Raw genomic sequence first — 10,076 nt, 5'->3', positions numbered from 1 at the left:
CAATTTACAGCATTTCCCATGTGATTTACACACAATTCGGAACAGTGCTTTCCACTGCGTCTGGTCTGCTAACTCTTTAGCTGGTTTCAACAATAACTTGTTTAACACTAAGGCTTCTCCCATTTCAGGCATGTTCTCCACTCCTTGTGGCAGTGCCTCTGCTTCTTCCAATTCAGAAACATATGCTCCTCTTTGCCCTGCTTGATCACTTTCAGGACATTCAAAAGACCTGTGTCCCCAATTGTGACACTTGTAACATTGATAGGCATTTCCTCTGCCTCTGTCATTAGCTCTTCCTCGTTGGTAAGACCTTCCTCCTCTAGTGTTACCTCCTTTTTCAGTTGGTCCTACAGTTTTTGAACTGTTGCCCTCTTCATTGTTGTTGACAGTTTTGCCTCTTCCAAAAGACTGTCCTCTTCCTCTACCAGATCCACGTCCTCTTCTGGCATTCTGTTTTATGGAAATCTTTTCTTCTACCTTCAAAGCTCTTTGATAGGCTTCCTCTATGGACTTAGGGGAAAGAATACTAATCTCATCTATTATCTTCATCTGTAGGCCATTCACAAACCTTGTTGTCTTTTCCGAGGTATCTTCAACATAACCCGCTCGCAGGTTCACTCTGTAGAATTCTTCTGTATACTGCTTCACAGTCATTGCTCTTTGCTTCAGGTTTTGCACCTGCCTATACAGAGCAATCTGATAATCTATGGGTAGAAACTTACTCTTCATCTTGGCAATCATCCTGTTCCACTTTTTTATCAACGGTTTATTTGACCTTCTCCTTTCTGGTTGCACACTGTCCCACCACAGTGTTGCATGTCCCTTCAGTTTGATGGTTGCAAACCTGACCTTCTTATCTTCATTGATTTCTTCACACTCGAAATATTTATCTAACTCACTAATCTAGTCCAACAATACCTCCGTAGATAAACTACCATCATAATTCGAAAGCTCTGGCTTCGGCTTGCTACTTGCCAACAAAACTGATCTCAATAATTTTATCTCTGGTCCCTCTTTGTCTGACCCATCCGTCGTGGCTGCAACTTCTTCTTCACTGTCATCACCACCTTCTGGATCCCTATGCCTCCCTGCTTCCACTGCTGCCAATCGGGCACTTAGGATCCTGATTTCTTCTCACAGCCCTTCATCAGCTACTCTCCTGATAGCTCTACCTCGACCTCTTCTTCCTACTTCCATTTCTTTTTCTTTTGAGAAAAGAACCTCCTCTGATACCAAAATTTGATGGCGATCCCGAGACGGTTGCATGGCAAGACTTACGTGGCAGCTGGCCCGTCCTTGGTCCTTCTCACGCTAGCACACACCGAGGTTTGGTGAGGGTTTATGGCACCTTCAATGCACATCTGGCCCGAGCTTGATCTTGTTTTATGTGAGCACAACCTCTATGATATGGCTCGACCTAGGCTCATTTGCGTTGTTGTTCGTTTGAGTTATGCTTCCATTCCTCTGTGGCTCGTTTGGTTCGGCTCTGGAAGAAGATGGGTCTTTGTTGCCCGCTATCCTCTTGGTTCTTCTCTGGTTCCGGTCCTCTATCGTTTGCTAGTTATATGAATGTTTTTCATTGGACCTGGTGGCTACTGTACACCTGGTTTTCCGTGGAGGTCTCAGGTTTGGTTTGTCATTCTGGGTATGCCTTATTTCGACTGTCTATGAATGATTCTTTTACAACTTGCAGGTGATGTTTTCTAACTGGGTTTTGGTCGCATTTCACAGGCCCTCTACCTATTACTCTTATTGATGGCTTGGCTGCTTATTTGATAGGTAAAAACCATGTTCTGATTCCATTGTTTCACCTTCCTGTAGTTTTTATTAACGGCCTTGCTCCTCGTGAGCAGGATGTGGTATCATGGCACTTCGGCTGTTGGTTGCGCTCAAGTTGGGGTTTCAACTCGTGGCTCGGTTGTGGAGTCCAGCCTACCCTTCAAGTATTTTCCGTGGGTCAAGTTCCTTGTTTTTTCTCTGGTGTTGTTGTGTGCTATATAGCTATGCTTCCTCTCTGACAATATTCTTGTCACTGTGCAAGTATCACTCTCCTCTTTGCTGTGGTTGCAAGGGGCTAGCTCTCAAGGATGAAATGTTGTGGTCTCGTCCTTGAAGATTTGGGTCCAATGTGCTTAAATCGGGTAGGGTCCTTCCTTGACTGCGCTCTACGGTTGCATTTTGGTTTCGAGCTATAGTTGTTTAACCCTTCGGGTTTCAGTTTGTTGGTCTATCAGTACTTGGTTGCCTCCTGTGCAACGAGCCCATCCTGTCGATTTTGTTTTATGTTCTGGGAATGTGTTTCGGCCTTCTGCTGTTGGTTGTCGTGTCTATTGTTTCGTCTGTGTATTGCTTTGGTCTATCTGGGTTGTGGAAACCCTCCTCGACCTATCTCGTTTGTATGAAGGACTGTTGGTTATTTTTTTGAGGGCTCTGTGTCTTGAGGCCTGTGTGGAATCTGGAAGTTCTGTCATGTACTTCTGTGGACCTGATAAATATATATATATATACTATAAATTTCTAATTTAAATGAAATAGTATGTATTTGGTTATGTACCAGGATGGTTTGGCTCTATCGTATTTGATCCTTTCAATCTTGGTGCGCAGTTTGAATATTAATCACACAATTTGTTGTTTAATTGCTATGCACAGTAATTTATACTTGTTTCTTTTGAAACAGTGAATACCTGTAAGCTTTCTTTAAATTCATAAAAAAAAAATAAAATGTTTAGAGTTATGCTTTCTTTCCTTTTTTTCATCTAGATGGCAGCAACCCCACTTTTGATTTTGGGTTGCCTATTTATGCTTGTTGGCAACCTCATACTGTTGAGGAACCACCCTCAGTTACATTATAGTTATTTTCCAGTTTCATTCAGTTTCATTTCTAACTTATTTTAAACAAATCCTATTCTAACTATTGTTCAGTTTATAAATAAAAACATTGGCTGTAACAACCTTCATTTAAAAATAAAAGTAAAACTAGCTAAAAGTGAACTTAATCAAAACATCCTGTCCAGTTGTCGCCTCCCTAGTCGGATGCTCCTGCATCAGTGTTACCAAAATCATTCATGCATTAGAAAGTTCAGATTCTGATAAAGAATTTCATGCAAATTTAAAAGAAAGACAAATGTCTATTATATCTTCCACTCCCAACTCTAATGGTTGGAGGAAAGTGGAAAAAAAGAAAGGTAGAAGAGAGTAGATTTGTCTTAACTCTTTGACGAGTTGTTATTGATCTTGGATTCTAGGATCAACTGTTTTACGCATATTCTTTTTAGCATCTGCAATATGTAATTTTGTTCATTATGAATAAAGTTGCGATTTTTCCTTCGAAAAAAAACAAAAACAAAAACAAAAACAAACAAACAAACACATATAAGAAAACAATTTGAAAAAAACAAATTAAAGAAAATATATAATTGCATACATCCTACATTTCAATAATTCAATATCATTGATATTCTTCTTCATCCAACTTTACATCTATATCATTTGGTTTAAAACCGACGTTGAAAGGATCAACCATAGCAACATTATCATCTATATGATTGGTCACAATTCTCGAATTAGGACTATTAACACCTAATTAATGTGTGCACATTTAAGCCTAAGTAATGTGTGCACATTTAAGCCTATTCTTGAATTTAACAAAATAGCCAAAATAATTTAAAGTCTAATTTAATATGAAATATGAAAAGGGATTAGTTTGACACGATATTAATTCAAGGATTAACTCATGTGGTCCATGTTTTGTACATTAACATACATGAAACATATAACAACTATAAAGAAGATTGATCAATGATGAAAAAGACTTGAATAGTTAAAAAAAAAAATTGAAATGGCAAAAGGAATTTAAAGTGTCGAATGGAAGAGGAGGAAAGAAATTTGAGTTATTGAGAAAAGAGAAGAATCCCCAAATAACATATTAGTTTAATTGACCAAATAAATTAAAATGGAGAAGGGAACCAGATGGAACTAGATAACCAAGTCAAAGAATCAAAATGGGTAACCTCCCTTTCCCTCTCATGTATAAATAAGATAAACCCAATAAAAATAAGAGCCTTTTGCTTCAACAAATTTGTATACTTAAAAAAAAATCAATATATAAGAAATCATTACTGGTCTAGACACATAAGAACAAAAACCTTTTCTTCACGATTTTTACAAAATATTATAGAAAATTAATAAATATGAAACCATTACTTACCAAACCACCTAAAAACTAAATTTCAATTCTAACACTTATAATTTATATAACTATTTATACTAATTTAATTTACTGAATAATTTAATTAAAAAATACTTTCCAGCTTTAACTTTATAAAAATTTTAACAAACCTATGATGGCCCAATGCACTCTAATTTAGCCTAGCCTACGTAGTGAAGTATGAAGAAGAGCCCATATAATCAATAACTAGTGCTCGAAAAGGGGGAGTACTATGACACACTATATCATCATTTAGGATGCACAATGAGTGCGCTCTATTTCACTTTGAGTTGTTCATCATCACTTCCTTCACACATTATGTTCCAACCACCCATCATTGCAATTTCCTTCACACACTATATTCCAACTACCAATCATTGCATGGAGTGGCTAGTGGCTAAACCATTCTTCTACAACTCCCAAAAATATCACTTTGAGTTGTTCATCATCACTTCCTTCACACATTATGTTCCAACCACCCATCATTGCAATTTCCTTCCCACACTATATTCCAACTACCAATCATTGCATGGAGTGGCTAGTGGCTAAGCTACCATTCTCCTACAACTCCCAAAAACATCATTGCTAAATCCAACACTATCTGTGTTATCATATCACAAGCAGCCATTCATTCGATGGGGTCTATATTGGATTGGCATCATAATGTGTATAATGTATTTATGATATATATAACGAATTTCACTTTGATGTTGATATTTCACAACAGTACAAAATTATTGGTTTCCCTGCTTCAAGTGGGGATATAACACTCTTGTTTTTGCTTCATTGGGTGTGTTTTTGTTTTTCATGATATTTACTATAAATTATATGTAAATTTTGAAATTTAAAATGTTTATTTTAAACTTAAGTTAAATAGCTATAAATTAAATGTGAAATTTTTTTGATCATCTCTTCAATCCAATTCTATAATCTATGTTAATGATATATCCCATTTATTATTAAAAAATATTGGAAAGATTTTTTATTTAAAAAAAATATTGATATATAAAAATGTTTATTGAGTGATATAATAACTTTTAATAATATATTAAAAAAATTGATATATCATTAATTTATATTAATATAAATTATGTCAAAGTAGTTGTATTAGTTAAAAATGTAATAATTAATTGTTTGTGAGGTTAGTATGTCTACTTGTTTGCTATTATTCTCTCTTTTTTTTAATTATGAGTTTTTTTATTTTTAAAGTATATTTATTAACAACGTGTTATAATATATTTTTCATATATTTAAGTATTTTGAATCATATATATCTAACAAAGTTGGGAAATTGAGTTTTTTATTTTTATTTTTAAAGTTAATGTCAAAATATTTGTGTTTTTTGATCCTAATAGAAACACTAAAGCATTTAGTCGCCACTTTATATTTGGGGATTTTTAGCTCTGGGACTCTTTTCTTCATCTGAAGCCCCCTCATTTTAGAGTCATTGTTGTAGATCTATTAAACCAAGGGGGATTTCTTTTGTATTAGGGTTCTTCCTCCTCCAAGATCATTCCATTGCTCCAAATATCTCGAGATTTTCAGTCTTCATGAGGCCAATCTTTGGGGTACTTTTTGTATGTAGGTGAAAACCACCGACTTTGTCTCTACACTCGTAACCATAATTCATGATCAAGGAGGAATCCATTCCATCTCAATGAAACTCCTACATGAGGGAACACAACATTAGGAAGGGAATTTGCTCAAATATTACGATATAGCCAAGGATGCCTCAATCCACCTAGCCTCAAGATTAAACAGAGGATCCAAAGGTTGGCGTGTGTCCTCTTCCTCTCAGTCATGATCCTTTATGGATGCTGTAAATCTAGTTCTTTTGCAACCAAATCCCAAAGATCTCTTAGGGCGAACCTTCATTGTAGAAAAACCAAAAGATATTCCAAATTTAGAGGTGAAAGACTCCCAATCTAATCTTTCTTGGATGGCTTCTGAGCATAATACCATAATCTATTGCTTTAATGGGCGCTAGTCATCAGCATCTATGCTATAGGAATATGTGCATCAAGACTTGTCCCCGAATATGGATGTGTATTTTTGTTCGAAGGGTTTCTTTGTTGTTTATCTCAGAAATCAAGAGGATCATCAAAGGGTTTACTATGGAGGACCTTGATTTTGTGGTTGATCTGGGCTCTCTTTTCAACCATGGTTTCCTAAATTCAACCGTCTCTCCATGAAAGCTTTGGCCGCTCTAGTTTGGGTAAAAACACCAAATGTGCCCATTTATTTGTTAACACTAGATATCTTAGCTTATGTAGGAAACTCACTCGGTTGTTTTATTAAGATAGATACAAACAAGCTTGGGAGGGGTATTGTAACCTTTACGGGCATGTGTTTAAATAGATTTCAACAAAGGGTTGCCTTATTGGATCCTCATCAATCGAAATGACCTAACCTTTTCGCAGCAGGTGGATTATGAAAACACAACTTTCCGTTGTAGGTCCTATCAACATGCAGGTCATGTCCATAATGTTTTTCCTTCTTCTCAAGGGCATTCTCACCCCCTTAATGCCAAGAAAAAGAATCAAGGATGGAAAAACCTAAAGGATCTAAAAGGATCTAAGAATTCCTCAACTCGCAAGGAAGACAACATTCAACAACAAAAAACTTCTGCAACCAAATCTAGTCCTTCAGCCTCAACTCAACCCCACGCAACACCATCTCATCCCACAAATTTTAGGGTCCATCCCACTCTTTCGTCATCTCCCTGTTGAAAAATATAACTAGTGTCGGACGTCATAATGGAATTCAAATGTACTATTGATGTATTTATTATATTCATTATTGTTATTTATTTCTAGTCAAAGCATGTTCTTCATGCTTATAATATTTATTGAGTCAAAAAGAAAAAATATTATGAGTCAAAGATATGTAATTGAATCAAAGTGCCATTTGAACTTCTTGTAAGAAAAACAAAAATTATTTTATTTGAGTCAAAAAGTCAAAAATGTCATCCACAAGACCAAGTTATCCCTACTTGGACAAGTCATCCTAAATAGGCAGTTATTCGACCTCCTGGATAACTATAAATACAAGACACTTAGACCTCACTCATTCACATCGATTTCTTTGCAAGAAAGAGAAGAAAGTCAATGAAAATCAAAGGAGAGAAAGAGAAAAGTCAAAGGAGAGAGAAAGTTCAATTTTACAGCTTTTTTTTTGTTCACACGTGCGAAGGTACTGGGGAAACTTTGTGAAATTACAAGTCCAAAATTTTGTGATTTGACCAGATTTGGCAAGGTTTGACTAGCATTGACTTTGTTGACTTTGACATTTTTGGAGGAGACTTGAAGGAAGGTTGACTTGGGGTCTTTATGGTAGACATGGTCTTGGATATATCACTTTTATTTGATTCTAGAAGAAAAGTATTTTTTGGTTTTCCCCCTTGTGGAGTTTTTCCCTAGCTTGGAGCCTAATTTCTAGTGTTCTTTATCTCCTTGTGATCTTTATGTTTTTGGGAATTACTTGATGAAGAGAACATAATATTAATAATAAGCCAAATAACATTCACAAGTAATTATCAATTCAAGAGAAATCATTATTATCTATAAGCATCTTGGTATCTCAACATGGTATCAAAGGTAAGGTGAAGGAAGGAAGCATAAAGATCACATCTTGCTGGCACTCTTGTTTGAATACATTCTTATTGCAACTATCATCTCTCTCCTTCTCCAATGGCAAGATACATGAAGGAAGGTCACAAGACTCTCAGGAGTCTTTTTGAATCCATAAAATGATGCATCATCAACTTCATCTCCAAACTATCTAAATAATTCAAGGATGGAAGTCTCTATTCCACTCTTACAGGTTCATTTGAAGATGAAAATACTTTGGTAATCAATAATGGATCCTTGATACATATGACAGGGGACTGTGGCAACTCAAAAATCTATCAAAAGGAAACTCTTCTCTCATAGTTGAACTTGGAGAAAAGAATAGCTACTTGGTCAAAGGGATTGGATCTACCTCCTTAGAATTGGAATCTGGTTGGAACATTCATCTCAAAAACATCCTTTATGTTCTAGGTTTGAAAAGTAATTTTCTTTCTATTTCTTTCTTAGAAGATAAAGGAGATAGGGCAGTATTCATTGATGGAAAAGTTACTTTATGGGAAAAGGAATCTAGTATAGAAAATGCAAGGACCATTGGGATTCATGAGGGGAGGTTTTTTATAGCTCTAACTCCTCCTCCTCATGTTGTAGTACATTTAGACATCAATCCTTGTGAATTATGGCACAGAAAGTATGGTCATCTCCATTACAATATATTACCATCATTGAATGAAATGGTTACTGTTATATCCCAATTAAAGGAAGAGCATGAAGGAGTTTGTTAGGGTTGTGCCCTTGGTAAGAACATGAAGAAATCATTCACTAGGAGTGACACAAGATCCAAGGAAATCTTATACCTAATACACTCTGATGTTTGTGGATCAATGTCATAGAAGTCACTTGGTGGTCGTCAATACTACGTAACATTTATTGATGATCATTCTAGAAAGACTTGGATATACCTCTTAAATTATAAATATGAAGTATTCGAGAAGTTCTAAGAACTCAAGGAAGAAGTAAAAAAAGACAGAAAGGATGATCAAAACCCTGAAGATCAGATAATGGTGGGAAATATACTTCTAGATAACTTGTGGCCTTTTGTAAAGAAGCAAGAATTAAGAGGGAGCTAATAGTTCCCTACAATCCTCAACAGAAAGGTGTGGCTGAAAGGAAGAACCAATCCATTGAAGAATGTGTAAGTGTTATGCTACATGACCAGGACTTTCCCAGATTCTTATGGAATTATTAATTAGATAACCTTGGAAGAAGCATTTATAAGCAAGACTTTGAATGTTGATCACCTTAGAATTTTTAGATGTCATGTTTACATTCACATTCCCAATGACGAAAGGAAAAGGTTGGACCCAATAGGTATGAAAGGTATCTTTGTTGGATATAGCACCTAATCCAAAGCATATAGAGTCTACATTAAGGAAGAATGTTGTATTGAAGTAAGCAAAAATGTTACATTCAATGAAAGCGTTGCATACAATAAGTCCAAGGATATTCCCATTGACTTTGATGAAGAAGAAGAACCTATATTTCCCAATGAAGAGATTCCAAGGCAAGACAATCATTTAGAATCTACAACTAATCATCATAAAAAACCAGAAGGACCAAGTGAACCTAGTATAGCCAATCATCATTCCAGAAACTTGGAAAAGACTAGCTTCATGAAGAACAACACTATAGGAAGTCAAAGGACATGCAACAACAAAAGGGGCATTCAGAGAAAGCATGAAACCCAAAAGATATTCAGGTTATGCAACATACAGGAGCAAAATTATTAAAGAATAACCTACCACTTATGAAAAAGTAGTCAAACATCAAGTATGGAATAATGGAATGTTAGAAGAATACCAATCTATAATGAAGAATGATGTTTGGGAAATTGTTCCTAACCCTAAAGACAAATCAATTGTAACATCCAAATGCGAGTACAAAAACAAGCATGTGGCTTATGGGAGTTTTGAAAAATTCTCACAACAAGAAGGAATTGACTGTGAGGAAATGTTTTCTCCAACATCCTGGTACACAACAATTATATATCTCATCTCTATTTAAGCTGCTATGGGATGGAACATACATCAAATGGATGTAAAGACAACTTTTCTGAATGGGACAATTGATGAAGAATTCTACATTGAGAAACCTCACTGATTTGAAGTACATGGGAAGGAAACACATGTTTGCAGGTTAAAGAAGGCTCTATATGGCTTGAAACAAGATTAATGCATGGTATGATATATTGATGCTTATCTACTAAGACTTAGTTTCATCAAAAGCCTGCAAATCCAAATCTA

This window comes from Pinus tabuliformis, chromosome J, assembly GCF_031772625.1.
Source record: "Pinus tabuliformis cultivar Carrire ecotype Pingquan chromosome J, CPIR1, whole genome shotgun sequence".
In the NCBI taxonomy this organism is placed as follows: domain Eukaryota; kingdom Viridiplantae; phylum Streptophyta; class Pinopsida; order Pinales; family Pinaceae; genus Pinus; species Pinus tabuliformis.
Note: the sequence above shows the minus strand (reverse complement) of the source record.